Source organism: Bombus vancouverensis, chromosome 12, assembly GCF_051014615.1.
Source record: "Bombus vancouverensis nearcticus chromosome 12, iyBomVanc1_principal, whole genome shotgun sequence".
In the NCBI taxonomy this organism is placed as follows: Eukaryota; Metazoa; Arthropoda; class Insecta; order Hymenoptera; family Apidae; genus Bombus; species Bombus vancouverensis.
The window spans coordinates 9,978,009-9,999,033 of NC_134922.1; the positions used below are offsets into that span (position 1 = coordinate 9,978,009).

At 38.6% G+C, this 21,025-nt stretch overlaps 1 protein-coding gene across 2 annotated transcripts in view; it reads left to right on the forward strand.

The window, feature by feature from the left end:
• The window catches only part of LOC117154980 (zinc finger protein rotund), a 248,618-nt gene that overhangs the window by 129,487 nt on the left and 98,106 nt on the right, over window positions 1–21,025 (forward strand). The window lies entirely within an intron of this gene.

Genomic DNA, 21,025 nt, shown 5'->3' on the forward strand with positions numbered 1-21,025 from the left:
TGTCTGAAGAAAAGAGAAAGAAAAAAGAGGAGGAAGGAGAGACAGGACCGAAGCTGACGCACGTTACGTGTAAACATAGTTCGTAAGGTTGGTTCGCTGTCTGAAACCGGTTGTAACTTTGCATCCGTGACGTAAGATCGTCGATTAGGATCGAAGCAGGAGCGGGACCGCTTCGGGCCGGGCAAAAAACACGCGTGAACGCGAATTTATCATTCCACCGTGTCCCCGTCCTGTCCTTTTCTTTCTCTTTTATCTTTTCCCTCTTTCTTCCTTTTTTTTCACCTGTTACCGGACCAGGATCTCTTGTTTCTCTGTTGGTCCTCGCTTTGGTCCTCTATGTGGTCCTCTTTCTCGGCTTCCTTCTTCCGCGTTGCAGTTTCCCTGACCTCTGTCTCGCGCTCGGTCTTCCACAGATTCTTTTTGTAGCTCGGCACAGGAGAATTGGTATTACGAGGTTGTATAAGTGTTTTGCTATTCTTTTGTTGTGGAATAGAGAATTGGGAGAATTTGGAAAACGAGGTGGACGTTTCTACGCTAACTTTTTTGTTTTCGCCGTCCTGCGCTTTTCATACTTTGAATTATTTTTATTAAGCATAGAGATTTGATGTTGGATGTTTAATCAGCTTTGGTACCCATGTTTGGGAGTTCGTTGACACTTTAAAAATTATTTATTAAAATGTTTCTTACAATTACGAAAAGTAATTTTAGAAGACGTCCGTCGAAGAAATCATATTACGTTCTGTTATTCTGAATGAATGGAAATTGAAACGATTCTTTCAATTAGTCAGGCCTTCCGCTCTCAGAACAGCTCAACCGAATTACTTCTTTATATTTTCAGTCTTAAAAAATCACAGCTTTCGAGGGAATTAAAAATTCAGGTCGGCTTTTGCGTCCTTAATCCTCATTTTAATTCCCGAAATCTCCTAATCGAATTTCATTCTTCCTAGCATGAATCTTAGAAAATATCGAAGCCTGCGAACCGGTGAAAAATTAAAATCGCCTTTCAATTTTTCAAATATCCTTATAACTAACATCTCTGTTCTCAAATTATCCGAAATTCGATCGCCGGATATATTGATCGAAACTCGATCTCCGTATCGTCGATTCTTAAAAAAAAAAAAAAATTAAACCTTCAAAATCAACAAAAAAAATCAGAAAAAATAAAACAACGATACGAGTATAGAGTTAGAAAGCAAATTCAGCCTTTCAATTTACAAATTTTCATTTGAAAAATCTCTCGACGATGATTAGTGTCGAGCAAGACTCGTTAGAATTCGGGAAGATGTAAGGGAGAGAAAATGACACAGGTTTTTCCTGGTATCGAAAGAGTTGAAATCATCGATCGGCGTTTAACGAAGCGGGAGGGAACGCCGGCAATGACCTAGGCCATTCACAGGCCGTCATTTTTTCCCGGTGCTCTCCCCGAAGGGATTAAGTAATCGGTGGCTTCACTCGTAAAAGGTGAAGCACGTTTCCATAAATGTTTTTCACTGCCAATGGCACGTGCGACGTGTCGTGTAGATCGGCCATTTACGAGACGCACGTTTTCCCCACTATATTGGCCTGTTCTGACGGTGCCTCGTGTACCGATTCACTTGATAAGTGGAAAGAAACTGAGCAAAACAACGGCTACTTTTTTCTACCAGCTATTTTTTACACGTCTGTCCTCGCGTTTAGCTTATGTCCTTTATTTAATGACCGAGCGGTAGAAGATTAGTACTCTGAGGATATTTATACGAATTCAAATTCTTGCGACCACGATTGAAACAAATTTAGACAAAAATTCGTCTCACCTGTTAAACACTACAACGAGTGCTATACACATTTTATATACTTCGTATGTTACGTGGATTTTTGCATCTTCAAATATCTCGTAATTATATAAAAATTCACAGTCCAGCAATCAGCTGTTAATTTTTTGCTTACTTTTATCTCGACGCTATTGGTATACTTTTATTTGTTATTTTTAGAATAAAAAATTAAATTGTTTTTATATAGTAATTCGTTAGCTGGACGAATAACGCGTAATTAGAGACATTTGTTAAGAATCAGCAGTTTCGTCACCGTCGTAATTGATTCACATGGAGTGGCCCGAAAATTCTCAAGAGAAAGGAATGTCTGCTGGTGAATTTGGGCCATCGTCGAACGATTCTTGGGTCTGGTTTGCCCGAAATTTCAACGTCATGCGATCCGTGCATTAAGGAATAGTCCAGGGGAACGTTTACGCCAACCCTCGGGGCTGATTTTCGAGTCGCACAACGAAAACTGTTGACTGGATTTCGGTTTCGAGACACGCGAGGCGATGATAATGACTGCTCGAAAGATTGAGTTATTACTTAACCCGCAATATTGTTGCCTTTCCACTCGAAATTTCTATTATAAATCTTTTCCATTCTTCCTTTTTCTATTCGCGAAAACAATACTAGAAACGATTCTCGTATTAACAATATGTGCAGCGAATCAAATAAAACGAGTAAAAAGTGTCGAATAAAACTTATTACCTTCTCAAATATAATTTTCATCTACCACGCATTTATCCGAAGAAAAATTGATCTTCGCGAACGTACGATTACAAATTGTAGCAAAATTCATAGTACGAACTTAATAGCGACACTAAAAACCAAACATAATGTGAAAAATCTCTGAAAATCGACAGGCAAGAAAATTAGTTTGCGGACAAAAATGCGCAACCTTGCGATCTTAAATTGTACAATTTACCACGTAAACCTTGGTGGCGCTATACGAACCAGACGTGATCTGAAAAACCTCGGAAACCGGCAAACAAACAAGAGAAACGCGCGAAGAACAACAAATACGGTGCTAACGTAATCGAAGAAAAATGGAACAGAGAACGAGATGGTGGCAGTCTAATAACGAGAGACAGAGCCCACCGTCATTAAGATCGAAAGAACCGAAAAGCCGAGAGAGGTAACACGCGAGTTCTCTCGAGTCGGCTGGTTTCGTCACGATTTCCGTTTTCGAAACGTAACCGAGGCAAATGGTCGGTCTCTAATGACCGAAGCAACTTCGCCATGGTAATTCCCCTGTTACGAAGCGATTCCCGTGGACTGTCTCGATCCCATGACGCCTTGGTTCAGCTCGTTAATGGAACGGATAACGACTTTCACCTATGCGTGGTCCGAACCTGGTTGCACTGGCCTTTTATTCCTTCGACATTGGAAGCGATCGGCTTCATTTTCACGACACGATGTTCTTTGTATCGCCACAGGTGGTTAACACGATGTTTCGTGAACGAATGATGAATACGTTAAAGCAGACTGTTTCTTCGATCACCTACATATCGATTTGGAGTGGCGTTCTTCTTCTTGTCGTTTCTTGGCAATTCGTTCTCCGTTGCGTCATTTGGGCAGCGCGTGACTTCGTTCTTTAGTGGAAATTCGTATTTTTCGGAATGTTATTTAATTGTTTAAATTGTTATAAAATCGCCTTTCGATTTTTCAAATATCCTTATAACTAACATCTCTGTTCTCAAATTATCCGAAACTCGATCGCCGGATATATTGATCTATTGATTCTATAAAAAAAAAAAAATTGAACCTTCAAAATCAATAAAACGTGGCGGTTTCGCCTAGCAGGTATCATAGAAGCTGCCGTAATTTGGATAATCGGTGTCTCAGTATTTTGTAGTAGGTCGTCCGGAAAGTTTCTTTCGTTTTATAATGGATGCACAACAATTTCCGTTTTATACTACTTTATCGAATTTATCGTATGATCCATTTTGTTCTATCGAGATAAAGATCACAACGTTTGATAGATTAGGTTTCATGTTTGTATAAAGATGCGTTGTCTGTAAAAGAAAGACACTTTTCGGACAACCTAATATATTGTATTTTGCATGCGTCTTCGAATTTTCTGTAAATTCACGAAAATCGAAGGAAAGTCGAGTAATTATTGTTGGGTATTGTTTATTTGGCGGTTAACAAGATATTTCACCAGGGAATGTCGAATATATTTAACAGTCTGTTTCAATCTCGATTTGCCATGCTATTCTTCTTGTCGTGATTAAATGATTTATCCAGTGTGCAATTATTTATTTGTCGAGTAGAATCGAGACTTGTTTGACGCGTGAAAATGTTGCCTGGAAGCATAGATCGATAACGAGGATACACAAGTTCAAAGATCTAGAAGAAAGATCACGATAATCCTAACTCGTAGAAAAAAATTGAAAGTGAAAAATTCATTTTATATTTGCCACTATCCGCTTTAACCGAGGAAACTTTTTCCGATTTTTCCAACACTGCGTAGTCGGAAATTGGCGAGTCGATAGGTCCAATTTGCCAAAGCATTGCGAAAACGTAATTTCGCAGCCAGCGGTTTCGCGTTTCTGCGCTTCCTTCGTTAAACAGGTCCGCGCTAACGACGATAAGTGTCGAAGTTACGCCTGGAGCAAAGAATCGACGAATTTCGTCCCGCGAAAGCCAACCTCGATCGGACTTACGATGATCCACGTAACAAGATGGACATCTCTCGCTTTCGTTTCCGTTCGACATTCGTAAATGAAACGCAAACAGCCAGCTGTTTTACAGTCGAATGACTTGCATTCGTCGTAAATCTGATTTTTTCTCTCGGTTTAATCCACCTGGCTCCTTTTAAGAGACTGAATCGAATCGAGAGTCATTATGAAACGCAGTTTTACGATTCGTGCAATCTTGAAGTTACTGAAAAAGGTATATAGGTTGCAGTTAATTTTATTGATTAGGTTGATAATGTTATTTGGTTTGGCTGGACTCTGTAGCGTTATGCGGAGATTACAATTCTTATGCGCGTAATTAAGAAAAGAGTTAGAATTGTTAAGTATATCACGAAGAGTATACTTTGGATATTTCTGTGGCGGCACTCAAAAGCAAATACCACCACTCGACACTAACAAGTGTCGAACGACGATAGCGCAGTGGTTAGCGCCTTAGGTTACGAAAGTTCGGAACCCGGGTTCAAATCCCGGCGGCCGGAGTCTGATTTTTCTTCCACGCATCTAAATTGGAAAAAAATAGCAGTATCCCAGCAGCGAAATCTACAGCCACCGCAACAATTATCACGGACAACAACCAACACCTACACCTTATTTCTTACGCGCATTCTTGCGTCTTAATATTTTCTATAAATGCATAATTCAAGAGAATTGTCTCAGTTAAAATTACTTTGTCGTGTAATAATTCTGAAGTAAATCACGCGTCCACGATATTGTGTCGAAAGAAACGACCGGCGAAGAATTATAAGAATACAAATCACAATCTTTCAAACTTTGTGAAAAATTTCTAAATTATCGAAGCGCCTGTGAGTCGTGTTAAATTATCGAGCTTTCACGATCACCATCTTCTAATTAGCGAATAATTGATCAGAAACAAGTATTTCAAAGAATCGTATCACGACGTCGCTAATTGATCGAATGTAATTAGAAAGACAAAAGATCGTAATACAATTTAGTTCAAACCGATTATACGAACGATCAATGTCTTATTAGTCCTCGATAATTAAGTATAATGCTTCCATCGATTATGCTTGCGTCGTAATTTTCGATGCTACCAGCCTGAAAATCCTCAAGAACAGGACAAGAAGAAAGAAAAAGTCCAGTAGTGTGGTCGGCGATAATTCTTAAAAATCTCCCAATTAGGGCCTATGTACGAGACAGTAGCGTCGAAACGGCACGTCGAAATCGTTCTTGATATCTGTCGTCTCGCGCGAAGAGTGGAAGTAAAGGAAGTGTAGAGCGAATTTAAGTCTGTGGAAGGGCTCGTTCCCGCGGATATGTTTCTGTAAAGCGACGTGTAAATCGAGTCGTTGCTCATCGACGAGCTGCCGCTACGTCGTGATATAAAATCCAGCAACGACGTCGTAAAACTCGAAGGCTGGGCGGTAAAATCTCTGGAAAAGCCATCAAACTGAAGCAACAGAGGGGGAGAAAAACTGGAGTTTTAAGGGAAGAGAGGGAGAGACCCGTAAAAACACCTGAACTACCGATCAGCCGAGCCAGACGATCGCCAGACGGTCTGTCTACTCGAGGAAAAACATTCCCTCGCTTCCTTAACCCCGAGAAATTCCGCTAGTAAAGAAAAAAATGAATGTCTTCTGACTGCAAACGGGATGGATTCTTCATTTCTCCTCCACGTTTATCCTGTTTCAATTTTCTTCTTGTCGCTTCGTTTTGCTGACGAATCGCTGGCAGTGATCGATTTTATTAAGCGATTATTCTGTTCTCATTCAGTTCTCCCTGTAAGTTGGCTGGAATTCGGAGTCAATTTTTAATACAAATGGAAGTTTCGGCTAACAGAAAGACACTGTAGTTCCATAGATAAGAAATTTTTTAGATACAGTTTTATCGAGCGATGTTTAACTTGTCATTCGGTTTGTCAATCTTTTAAAAACGTAATTAAGCTCTTTATTTAGAGATCTCCCGTCTTTTTACGTGTCGTTTTATTTCTGTCAGGAATAAAGCGTGTCATATTTATTTGAAAGATTTAAATCGAACTGATTCAAATTGATTTCCTGAATAGTATTATACGATATTCTTCAAATAGTTTCCAAAATTATATCGCATCTTCTCGTCGATCCTTTCCTTTCGAATCGACTGTCTCTCCCTTCGAAATCCAAATTTCGCTCCGCGATAAGAAACAGCTAGAACATGTTCGAAAATCAAAATGTAGGTTTCTTACGTATAAGAAATGAAAAATCTATTGCAATACCCTTCAAGAAATCATCGATATTCCTAATCGTATATTCGCAATTTCCATATATATCGCATCTATATAGTTATCGATTTTCCTCTTGAAAATCTTGAGAATTCTGTCCCTCGGAATCCAAATTTTAACGTGCAGCGAAACAGCGACACTTGCGTAACGTTCGTCACAGACGAAGTTGAAGCATCAGCAACGAAAAAGCATAACGAATCGGCGAGATTCGTCGCGTAAACGTCGTAACGTCGAGAAACGCGACTGGCCGTCGAAAAAAAGCAGAGTCAAGATTTTCCTATCTATGGAGATTTAAATGGCGGCAGCGAGACCTCTTCCGGGGGAATTTCATTGGCGTCCCAGAATTCGAACGAGGAAAAAGGAACAAGAGTCGCGTCAGCCACTCCGTGTAATGAAAAACCTTTAGAAATACCAAAGAAGTCGTGGTCGCTTCTTCGCTCTTCCTCTTCGCCGACGTTCCATTCCTCCACAAGCTTTCGAATTCTCTGTCGCGTTCGTACAGCGAGAAAAATATTTTTTAACGGCCGCCACGAGAACGATTTCTTAACGATCTCGGCCTACGTATATGCAGATGCCCTCGAGGTGATCGGCTAACTGGTCTAATAGTTGCTCGATGACATAACGTCCTTGCCAAATGTGCATCTGATTTTTAATTCCGTCTCGGGACCTTTCCAGCTCCCCGGACAATAGTCGCCTCGGGCGTACGCTCATCGACTAAAATGTCTTGTTAAAACGAGAAACAGCCACGTCGCGGATCGCCACTAGCTACTTCTGTTGCTGGACGAGATCGTAGCGTAGGAGGAACATTCGTTCTCTCTGTTGTCTTTTGCAGCTTTGGAATTTCTTTGTTTTTTCCTTTTTTTATTTTTTACCTTTTTTCTTTCTCTCGTGTTGAAATAGTCGAAATTTGTAACTTTCTGCTGCTGGAATAATTCGCTGGAACTTTCGATTTAAATTCCTTGGATCGTTATTTTTGAGATCTTTGGAAATTTGTACGCCAGCCACCGATTTATATCCTGGAAGTTTCGAGTTTCTCGTTATTTTAATCCGTGGAATTTTGGATCCTTGGAAAGCCTCGTCGAAAGTTTGCAAGAAGTTAATCGCCAACGACAGCAGCTGCAAGTTATTTACATTCACAGGCACTTCGGAAGACATTTGATTCCTTCGTTCGTACTTCGAACAGTGTAATACTCATTCCACGTGACTCTGAGTCTTCTAACATCGTATCGCTTCAAATCTTAGCGATATCGATGGATTTTACGCTCAGGAAGAATTTCATTGAGAGTTTGAAGGAATAGTTTGCGATGGATAGACGTCAAAATTAATCGAACGACGTTCTGAAACAGCTTAAAGCCGTTTACCATGTCGTGACAAACGTGGAAATTTTTTAGAAAAACGACTAATATTAAATGCACAGTGGCCTTTCAAGCGTTCCAAGACACAAGACCCAATTTGAAAAATCAAGTAAACGGATAATTAAATTCAAAGAACACCGAGGGAGATATCTAATTGAATTTCTCGGCGTGTCACGGATTTATCGTAAGGTCCGCTCGATTCTTCGAAATCTCGGTTTCCGCACGTACGAACTTGCGATCGTAGCTCGTCCCGATCTAAATTTTATATTACTCGGTGTTGTGCTCTCACAGACTCTTCCATGGTGCACCTCGTTGAGCATCGAATGAGATCGATCGCTGTTCCCCGCTGCCGCTAACATTTTGCTGCCAGTCGTTTGCATAATTCAAGCCAGTTAATTCTTGAACTTGAACGAGCTATCGGCTGCAAAAAATTATAATCCGTCGGAATGGAAAATGACGAATTTATGCAATTCGATGTACGAAGAAAAATAAAAATAAAAGTAAGAGTAGTAAAGATTCGAGTGGAAAGACGAAAAACGTAAAAATTCCATTATATTTATCCCTCTTTATTCCGCGAAATGTTTCCAAGATTATAACGCGTCGTTCCATCAATTTTCTTCTTTCGAATCGAGGATCACAGATTTCGACGAACTCGAACGTCTTTCTATATCCTTGAACGATTGAAAGAGTTGCTTTTGGAAGTTGTAAGTGGGTTTTAAGGAAACGTCAAAATCGCGATTACAGATCGTCTGAATATCGAGCGAATGTAATTTAGAATTAGATAGATAGATCGTTTAATAATTGATTTCTCGCTTCCTGCTTTTACTGAATTCCACTGTACGAGAAGTAAATGGGAATTTTCAAATTGGCCTCGATTATAAGTAACGATTTCCTTGCTTTTTTTCTTCTGGCGAGATTCTAAATCGTAGAATCAAATGATAGTTATTCACAGTCTTAATACTAATATTATCGTTAATATTATTAATTGACATATTTTAGAGAAATTAATAACACGAATATCGACATTCTTCTAAGAATGTTCATCTTCTTAAAAATTAACTTTGTGCGTAAATCTGAATTTGACATGTTAATATGTAACAGGAATCTAATACGCATGTAACGAATGCCAATATTACTGGCAAATATTTTCCGCGTCAAAGATCGATCAACGCTTTGAGCAAAACTTTTATTCCATTTACCTACACTTCCTTTCCTATTTACTTGTTTATTTATAGTTTAGCGTCATATCTCGTGGTAAAATATTAACGACCATAATTTCACGCTTGTTAGAAATATATAAATATTCAAGTAATATTTGCAGTATAGTATTCTACTAAGAACATATAAATATTCAAATATAGTATTTTCTCGGTTTAATACAGTTACCTTAGTTACTAATTTCTCTAATTAATAAATAATCAGTTAATTATTAGCGTTATTTAGCGAATTAGTACAGTTTCGATAGGCGACGAAAAAGATTTATTTCTCCTATGAAACTTAAAATTTATTTTACATTGTGTTCTACTAGTTACAAGCGTATTATGCATATTACTCTTCAAATCTTGGATTTCCATCATTGTTGCATCTTCTTCTTTCCGTTTCTTTATCAAGAATTCTTTATCAGGCGCCAACAACGTCCGAGTGACCTATCGCAAGTTTCGGCTGTTTGCTCCTTCACCACGTTGAATAAATTTATTCTCGACGTGTCCTATTTTTCATTCCGCTATTTCGCAACATTTTTCTCCCCTTTCTTCTTTCTCTTTAAATGACCGCGGGCCTTCCGTGTTTCTATTAATCGAAGCAAAAAGGCATACGGTGCATCGCGAGACAGTGAAACCAATCGAAAGCGCAGAGAGACAGGATCCTTGATCCTTCCGACTCGATGACGTCACGATCGCTCTCGACGACTCGCAATCGAATATTCATGAGTGTCGAGGAGACAAGCACAGGCCACGGCGTCGTGTTCGCGGCTGTTACGACAGAGATCTTAATGGCCCGAATCAGAATCGTAATGATAACAGCGTGCCTCTTTATCGCCCGACCCTTTCACCCGTCGCTTTCATTCTTCGATCGTACGAACAGCACGATTTTTCGTTCATTTTTCCCCGACATTTTCAAACATTTTTTCTTCTCTCTACTAGTCACAGTTTATATCGATCTAGGAGGAATTATTTTGCTAGAAATGTCAACATTTTTTCCACTTGTTCTTAAACGTTCTTTCCGCTTTTCGTTACTCGCGATTTACATCTATTTTTATATGTAGTTTTACATGTATTTATAGTCATATGTATTATCTATGTATGTATATATACATGTAGAAAAAATTATTTTTCTAGGAATTATCATGCCGTTGATATTTTTGCAATTTCATTTGTATTTTATGTATTTATTTATCTTGTGAAATTGGCCAGCTAAAATTGAGATATTGAAACTCGTTCTGGCGGGAATTGTTTTCCTACGAATATCAACGATTCTCTTTTTCCAGTTTACACTGCAGCTTTTCTATCTAAAGAACAGGGACGTTGAAATTAAAGAAATAGAATTTCTACTTATTTCCAGGAATACAAATATAGCAAAGGATTATTTCCTCACGAATCTCAACTTCTTCTTCAAATTGAAATTCCTGTATTTAGATGTTTGAATTTTATCGAAACATTGAATTCCTTTTTAATCTGAATTGAAATTGTTCAATAAGAATTGGCAAATCAGAGTCAAACAATCGAAACTTTTATTTCTTTCTATCTCCACTGTTGATATTTCGTAACGCGGCAATTTTTTTCCTTTCTTCCAATGCATTCGCGTTTGACAAGTGGAATAATTTATACCGTACAATATTTTACGCCGCGTGATTTTCACGGTATATAATTAATTCTCTGCATAGAATACATTTGAAACTTACGACTACGCTTCGAGCTCGTCGAAACTTCGTCTCGAAAGATTTTCTGCCTTCGAACGGGGAAAAATTATTCGATCCATTACACGGAATATTTTCATTCTAAATCGATTTGCAAAAATCTTAATCGTTGGCCGTTTAAAATAATTATCGTTTAAGTAATCGTTTAAAATAATTATCATTCGAGTAAACGTTTGAAAATAGCGATATCTTAATTGCTACGAAACAGAGGAATTTAAGAAACTATGAAGAGGAGAAAGAATCGTTGGTTGGCGAGAGGAACGGTCGAAATTCCTCGACGAAAGAGGCAGAGGCTAGTCGAATTCCGGCTCGTTTCGACGCAGCTGGTAAACAATTATAAACATGTGTCACAATGGAGACAATTGGTGCGCTCCCACGACCATTAGTCCCGTTTCCCGCGAGCCTAAGTTCCGCAAAAGAGAGCCTCTTTTCGCGTTGACTTTTTATTTAGTGAAATTTTTACTTTCATTCGTCCATTCAGGGACCAACCCTCGACTTTCACCGATTCTTTCTATTGCAACGAACTATTATAAGGTTCTACTTAATATCAAAATCAATAGAATAAATGGCAGATGAAAGAAAGTTTATGAAATAAAAAAATAGAAAAAAGGTACCATAATTGTACAAACCGGGGTTTAGATTCGGTAAAACCAACGAATAAATATAATGTGTAGCATGGAATTGATGACTGTTAGCCATATGGCAAATATTTAGTACGAAAATGATCAAAATTCACAGTGTATCGATTCCAAAGTAAAATTTCTCTTTTTTTCACCATCCTATGTCTTCCAATCCTTTTTATCCTTTACAATAGAACGTCGTTGAATTAGAAAAATTCCACTACCGTTTTATACCGAACTACACCAACAAGATTACAATTCGTCGGAGCAGGTGTATTTCTATCATTAACAATTGACGAAAAAGGACTTGTTCCCACTGTCGAAAGAACACTCGGTCCTAAAAGGATTAATTAAGTTGCACAATCGATACAAGGTTGCCTGATTAAGAATCACCTTCGCTTTTAATTATACGAATTATACGATTTGTCCGAAGATCAGTCGTAATTTAAGATTTAATGCCTGGTTGTCGAAATTGTTCCAAGGTAATGGCGACGTGATTTCGTTATTAATTCCCTGTGTTCCTTCTTTTTTTTTTTTTTTTTCGCATGGCATAAGATGTAGTATAATATATATACACAAGGCAATCTCACGCTCTCGCAATTATGTCTTTTCGCATTGTCTCGCGGTTGCTCGAGGTCGCCGTTCGTTGGAAGCTTCCGGTGCCCGCGACAGATTTTTCGGTTTTCCGGCGACGATTGTCTCCGCTCGTTCCCTCATTACATTCGTCTCGTTGCGCGGTTAAATACTTGATTACAGTTAGAATCGCGCCACACGTAAGCAACTTGGCCAATCTTTACGAAGTTTCTACCGTCTTGGCAATCCCTGTTACGGTTGCTCAACGATAATTACTGTAAATTATCGTTGCTATATAAAACGATAACCATAATCGAATATCGTATTTTTCTTTGCTTTTTCTTTTTCAACTTACGCATTGACTTGGCAACTAAGTGATTGCGGATTTTGCCATTAGGTGTTATTGACAAAATCCGCAATCACTTAGTTGCCAACACAGTAGAACATACAATGGACTACAAACACGATTTCTCGACGCAAGAATATATCAGAAAGGTAAAATCCAATAGTCCAGTGTCTTTAGAGCGACAAGTTGCAGTTGGTTGAATGACCAGGAGAGTTTGGAAGGAAATATATTTGTACAAGGCTTGTATCATTTTTGGTGATTAACTTTGAACATCTGTCGAGTACCTGTTCGAGCAACTGAGAGGATCCGTACAGAATTGATAGAATGTTTCTTTCGCTTGTGCATTTTCAAGTCTGAAAACTGGTGAAAGTCATTGTACAGGGGAAGACAATGGTCGTTATGACGTGGTTTGATGAACCGTATCTTATGCACTCAAGTACAGAAACTGAGGGCCCATTGAAAACATCGTACGTAGTGCTTTGAATTGGCTTTTGCGCAGAAAATCATCTGCTTTTGCATGACAAATCTTTTTATTCCGTTATCTGCGAATGGAATCTTATTTAATATTTCTCCTGTGAAAAAAACATCTTCAGAAAATATTAACATATTCTATTCTTTTAACACGTTTCTCAATACGCAGTCGATGTTTCGTAGAATCGTTTTGCATAAACGACTACACGTTAATTGTGAAAAATACTTCCAACTTATCGGTTCATTCTTCGAGAATTTGGAGAAGCAACGAATTTATAAGTAAAGATGGAAGTTGAGAGAAACGCCGCGAGTATTGGAGTGATTCGGCTTATATATCGCGCTAAGGCGAAGAGAATAAATAAAAGAAGAACGCGGGTGCCTGGAGTTGAACGGAGAAAAAGGAGCGATTCGTTCGAACGGCTGGTGAATGAAATCGTAACAAAAGGGGGAGGCGCGCTGAAGAGGAGGAAAAGAAAAAGGAGGAAAAAGGAAGCGTTTTTCACGCGAGCAGGCGCCGAAACCATAATACCATTGAAGTTGTTGGTGGCGTAGAATGCCTCGGGCCGCCTGACGTCATCCCTCATTAATGATCTCAGTGATGATGAAAACACGCGGCGAAATTAACGTTCGTTGTAAACAGTGCGACGCTTTTTCGCGCGTACGCCTTTCGAACGAGCAACGAGTTACGATCGAAAGATCGATCTTTCACAATTTATTCTTAAACGGTGATACGAGTCGAACACACGGATGAAAATTCATTTCGAAGTTGCACAGTTCGTTTAATTCGCTTTTACACTCAGAATTTGTACAGTTTTTACAGCTCTTAAACAGTTAGGCGATTCGAGGCATAATTGAAAATTCAGTTTGAATTGTTGCGGTTCGCTCGGTTTATTTTTAGATTCAGAACTTTTACTTTCCGTAACTTTCATTTTCTTAGGTAGCTGCGCGATTCGAACTACGGATGAAAATTCATTTCGAGCTTGTACAGTGCCATTAGCTCGCTTGTACGCTCGCTACTTTTACGGTTCGCTGTTAAACAGTTATGCAATTCGAAATGTAAATGAAAATAAAATAAATTGGAGAACGTAGAGTTTGGATTACGAAGTTTGCAACCGGACTGCAGATATCTATGCATATTTCGGATTTTTACGGATACGATTAGAGAAATGCAGTTTAAGTAGAGATTCGTTTCATACGTTAGATACAACTAGTAGATTAAAAATAGCAATTTTACTTTTTAGAGTACGAATGCAAGCTATTGAAATTATATGGCAATCTAAATTAAGTTGGTGAAATTATAAAATTAATAGAATTAATCGATATTCAAATTATCAACGAAGAAACGAAGAGTGTATATGTTTGGAATATTTTATACATCTTTACGTTTACGTTAGGCTTATCTAGCATTCGAAGCAGGATTTATCGATCTTAAATTAGCGAAGGTCGCTTCTACATAAATCAACGGAATTACTTGGCTTTTGTCTGAAAGTTCAGCGAGTTTTGTCATCGAGAAATCGGGTTCGTAGCTCATTTCCGAAAATATATAGAAAAATAAGAAGGCAAGCAAACAGGCATGACGTAGAAGAAAGGAGCGGGCGGATAATAAATTGGCCGGGAGTGGTAGCGTGATTTTCGAAAAATGTTGATCGTCCTCGAAATTTGCCTCGTAAACAACTGCGAGATGAATCTGCATCCTGTATCGACGGCTAAATAGAATAAAAAGATGAATATTGTTCTCGAGACGGCAGTAAAAAAGAGAAAAAAAAAAGAGGAATTCTGAAAGAGGTAATGTATCTTGTTCCTAGTCGGCTGGATTGCTTTGCGTTTCTAAACTTAGCAGAGTCGGCTTTTATTCCCATTTCGCGTCACATTATCGTGTTCCATTCAGCGAGTATAAAGAGCCACCTCTCGACTTTTGCTTTACGACGATCTCTCCTATGTAAACGGAAAATTTTTCTGATAAATTCATCGCAGGAATTCTACTCCGTTCGAATGTAACATAGAAATGATTAATCATTCATCTTCTTTTCCATTCTTTTTTCTCTTATTTTGATCAAAATATTCTCCATGTATGCGAAGTTCAAGATCTTCGATACGTAAATGTTAAAGCTGCTTAAAGAAATGTTATTAACGACACCGACATTTTTTGCTTATACTATGTACAGGTTAAAGATCTTATGCAATTTTCCGAGAAGCATATCATTTCAGCAACCTTAGTCTACTTGCTACCGATGATCTCTTGATCCTTCTCTGTTAGAGTCTTCTTGTGCTGTACATGCAACCAGGTTAATATCATTCCGATATTTCTACGATACTTCTCTCGATCATTCCTCTCGCGCTAACGTGAAATTGAGCCAATTAGTCGTTTGAAAAAAAGAAAGAAAAAAACAGAAGATAGAACAAAAATGGTAAGACTCGATGGCTACTGAGTTAATTCCTCTTAAGGCGAGGAAATGATCAAATTTTTCCGACAATTAACGATTAATCCGACAATTGCCTAATTTTAAGCAGTGATAGGTATCTAATTCTTCAGAAATCAACCGATATCTCATAGATGCGTGCACCAAATTATTCATGGAGGCTAAAAAATGATCTCAATCTTGATCGTCAACAAAACGGTTAATCAAAGCGAGGAACGCATCGTGTATTTGACATTCGAACTGGAAGTCTGGTGCTAAAATTATCCTATCGAAGAAATTAACCCAAGTAAAAGAAGTCGTTCGAATCGTCGTACGAATTTTTGATTCTCACCGGCTGCAATATGTAACGCGTAACGCGTCAAAATCGAAGGAAAGAACGGTCCAGGTACGTTTTCGACGTTCTTCCAGGTTTAATAGGTGGATAAGCAGCGATAGATCATGGTCGAATTGCAATGAAGCGGAACGACGTAGAAAAATGTCGCACTTGCTGCAGCTTTCCGCTGTATTGCGATATTCCGTGCGATAATTGCCGGTCGAAGGAGAACCTGCCGCCGTCCCCCGTCGACCGAGCAAAGCGAGAAAGACGATCGGGGCTCACAGTGCACGAGATCGCGTATGCAAATGATAATTATCGAGTTCAAGCACGCTGGAAAGATCAATTAATTGTGCCGCGAGGAGAACGTTACGTATAGTCGCCAGGAGAACCGATTCGACGTCTGTTTTCAAACGAAAAGAAATGTTGTATCACGTGGACGTTGACTAACCCTTTGTACTTAACTCGCGCCATTATATTTCACGATGCTGATTATATGACAATTGTTTCTCGTATATGGAGTTTTTTTTTCGCAAGAGACGAGCAAAGCAAGAAAGATACCGTGGAGATAAATCTATGGAAAAGGTTGATTTTCAGTACGAGAATAAAGGCACGACGTATGAAATATGTTCGTGAAATAAAATATGACAATTGTTCCGTATAGAGTTTACTTTGATGAAAGATGGCAAAGATAAGGACACAGTGTGGAAATGAATTTACAGGGAAGGTTGATTTTTGTTAGGAAAATAAATTTGCAGAGTTATCGTATTGATCTTTAGGAGAATGATTTTTCGAAATACAAAAGACTAATATAGCTCTCTCGTGGATTTTTTCCTTATTTGTCTTATGTTCAGCATCTTAGGTGTAGCATTTAAGCTGTACGTTAATTCTAGAAGCTTAACCCCACTGTTGAAGAACCAATCGAAGGTATAGTCGAAGGTACAGCGTTTCAATGTAGCGAATAATTTATCAAGATGATTAATATATTCAAACCAATTATAGGATTACTACTATGAACGATTTTGTCGTATTAATCAAGCGAACAGGGAGGCTTGATGGATTGACATATTATTCGCCTGATAATATAAATTGACTTTTAAAAAACGAATAAAAAGAGATATACAAGTATAAGAGTAATGGGTCTAAAAATCAAACTTGTAATACATCTCTATGTATAGCGTACACCTATATCACGTTATTATAACGTCGCAGCTCGTGATAGTGTTAACGTGATTCATAACCATCGAATATCATCTGCAAGCAAAATGCAAAAAAAAAGAAAAAAAGACATTTCGTATGCACCAATCAGGTGAAGGAAAAAACCGCATACGTATACATCGTATAGTTGGCGACTACCTTTCCTTCTCAATAAATAGCTCTTAGACGCGCGCAATCGAAATGCAAATAGCAACGGAATTGAATTTCTGTATGCAGAATCTATAACACCTTAAAAGCCCGTGTGTTCTTTGGTCACGGGTTAAAGTGTCGCGGCTGCATATGCACGAGCAATTACACGTGCATGAACCAGCCAATTACCAGTTAAACGCGACGGTAATAGCCAGGCGATAAAAATGTACGGAGAAACGTGATTTGCAAAAATTTCTGCACAGAGCGCTGACGCGATTTAACACTAAGATTAATTGGCTTCTCTTGCTCGTGTCATTGCTATTGATACCGTGCAGTTCTCTCTGTTAATTTGTTTCTCAAACGGGTAGTATGTAGACGATGAGAACTACGTGGGGAGAAAAATTATTTTCCTCGCGACGTGTAGCATGTTTCTCGTCAAAGTTGCCAGTTTCTAGTATTGCAAGCTGTGAATTTTTCATGTATTCGTGGCATAGGGAATTGGAATTTCCTGTCGAATTTATATTTATATTTTTATGCGACGTACAATGTATTTACTTGTAATGGAGCAAGCTGAGAAGATTTCTATGATGCTTTAGGTTCGATTAATTTTACTTTAAGCCTCCTCTTGGTTATTTTGCTTCGCAACGAATTTGGTAGAACGTTGCGAGGTTGAAAACGATACTTATGTAAAAATACAAGAAATCAACGTTGAGAGCTGGCTGAAAACTGGAAGGCAATTTGGTCGTCGGTTTGCCCCGCTCCAGTAATTGAATCTTATTTTTAAAGATGTCTGATGGCTGGGCAAGGTCGAACCGGCGTGCGTTTTTCTCTTATTGGCAGGAAACAGATCAGATACGTAATTCATTACAGCTTCCTCCGTTTAATGCTCCTAATGCTTCCGCCAGCTTTTTACGCGCTCGCGATCCGACTTTCTTGGCCGTACTAAAATTCATCTTGGTGGAAAGACAGCCTCGTACGAAAGGAAGACGGAGAAAAGGAATTAACGAAGAAACGGAGAGGATCAGGAGAGCGCAATAAACCCCGTGGAACGCGTAATGCGTAATGAAAGTCAGAAATCGTTCGATCGTGGCGTGCAAAACCAAGTCGATGTTTGAAAAGAAGAAAAAAAAATAGGAAAAAGAGAAATGGAGAACCGCTCCGGATCTCATGATGAAACGATTTTAACGATCGGCTCGGGAGACGTAGCATTCGGTGAACTGTGTATTCAGTTAATTCTTCGACTTGCAAAGTTCTTTAACGATCGTCGTTGTTATTTGAAGATTCGCAAGATGCACCGGCTGTAACAGGAATCCTGACAGAGTGCTAGGTTATGCCATCTTGCTGTTATAAATGAACCTATGAAATTAAATCATTTGTTCCTCTGTGTGTTACCCGTGTAACAAGGTTCGAGGCTCGCAAAAAGTCGAGTTCACCAGACTTTGGCTTCTAAAAATACGGCTCTAATTAAATTTACATATCGAGAACAAAATACAAAAATCTCTTTCCACAAAAGTGCCAATATATTTTTATTAACCACTACATATTAACCCTCAAATAATATCGTCTGTTAGTACGTAACTCGCGACTGTTTCTAAACACTTTTGTTATCCAAAGTCAATTTAACTTACGATACTCTGTGTAACTTAATTCCGTGGTAGTGCAATTTAATCTGTATCCTACATTTTACACGAAGAAAATCGTCAGAAGGTACGAATCGAAACTAAACAGCCCAAAACTAAGGAACCTAACTGACCTATACGTTGATCCAACGATACTAGCGAAAAACTGGAAACCTCGTAAGACTGGACATCCTCCTATTGATCCCCACAACGATCCGCAAACGAAAGATTAACGAAAATAATGATAAGAAGCATGGCTCTTCGTCTAAAAGCTTGAATTTCCATTTGATTCGCTCTCGACTACGCATGTCGAGGGAAAGAAACGCGTAATAAGAAACACCGCTCTGAAACTCGAAACTTTCTTCTCGCGATCACGTCGATTTGAAGACCACCGGTAGCAGGCAGGAAGAAAAATGTTAATAGAAGACGAGGAGAAGAGAAGCGATGGAACGAGGAGAAACAGAGCTCGATCGAACAACGCACGCACACACCGAGCGGATGCACCTGTACTCGCCGTGTGGCTCGGTCTCGATATTGAGAACTTGCCTTTAATGACAGCTACTCGTAATGCAGGATCACTCGTCCTTGCAACCTGCCAGGATCCTTGCCCCTCGCACCAGCCGCCGTTGCGTCAGTCTCGATCCGCGTGCCTCTTTCTCTGCGTGTTTGCTTGTAACCGGTGCAATTCCTCATATCTCGCGCCGTATACCTTCCATCAATTATCGTCCGGGTTTTATCGTCGTCGATCGAACGTAACGTAGGTCTTTCCTGGTCGAGAGGATCTTTTTTCAATCGGAGAATGTAGTAGATTTAGGGACATTGTTTGCTTCGAGGTGAGTTTTCGGATTATTACGTCCGTTCCCCTTTTTTCTTTTTGATTTTGTTTTGTTTTAATCGATGGTTGATAGGAGGAAATAGTTGGACGAGTTGCGATCTTTTTCAGGAATTTATACAGAGGTAATGGGAGTTTGACGGTTGGATCATTTCTTCAGGATCGTTTAGTGATTGAAATATTCGATGTAGGATTTTGATATTATTTGATATTTGATGTTTCTTCAAATTGGAGAGATAATTTGGTAGGGATCGACCTCTCTTTGAAATTTATGTAAAATTAATGGGACTTCTTGTGATTGGATGTTATTCTGGTAATATCTGACTTTTCTTCGAATTAGAAGTGTTGGAGTTCTATAGAGATTGAGAGGTGACAGAGTTTTGATGATTAGATACCATCTTGAAAGTGGTAATACAGTGATTTAGATACTATTCTTGAAGATTATACATAGCAGCTTGGTAATATTCGACCTTCTTCTTCGAAAGTAGGGATCGTAAGGGAAAGATTGAAAATTCAGTTCGAGGATTTAATTATTCCGAGATTTAATAAATATCTCCCGAGCAAATATAATCTGAATAGTATGGGACCTTTAAATTCTTTGGTATTAGGAATCGAAAGGTGAGTATCGTTATCAGGTGCAAATCATTGTACAGTGATTGAACAAAATGAATTTCGATAATTCTAGATTAGTAGATCGAACAGTAATAATTGGAAGGAAAAGTTCTAGAGATCGTTTGAAACGATCGATTCCTTATTTCTTATCGAAAACTTCTACAAATTGTAATTATCTCGTAACGATGATTGCTCTGGGAACTTTTACTTTTCTAAACTACAATTTCCTGGAACCAGTCGTTAACATCGTACGAAACATTATTATGTGCCGTAACATGTGTGTTAACTTTCATTGAGATCACGTTACGTGGATTTATTATCTGTTATTTATCGATAATAGAAGAAAGTATCTTAACTGTGCATCTTCGTAACAGTAAAAAGAAAAAAAAGAAACGAAGGCAGATACCGCGGGCATTTCTGTAACGACATTTATTTCCGCGGCATCGCATAATGCCCTCTAATTATAATCTTTTTTATTCAAGATCACTCGTTACGATAAACGCAGGCAGAATTCCTTGAATTACGCTGTTATTAGCTGCATTGCGTTCACGCTGATACGTTAACATTTTATCATTTTTTCTGTCGTTGCCACTTAGTGGACGTATTATATCGTATTAATTGTCGCGATGAATGGCAGCAGAAATTTCTCTGATTCAATAACGCTGGCGAAACCAGCGAACCAGTTTAATAACTAAATATCTATTCGTTGCGATAGTGACTTTCTAATCTGGTTAGTCACGATCATAAAACACGTATAACTCTAACGTTCGTGTTATATTTATACAGTCCTACGAGCAAAAGAAATTTTTCGCCAATTAATATTTCCACCTGATCGCGATGGTAATCGAATTTCACGCTGCATAATGTTTGTTTAATATAATTAATAAATACTTTAG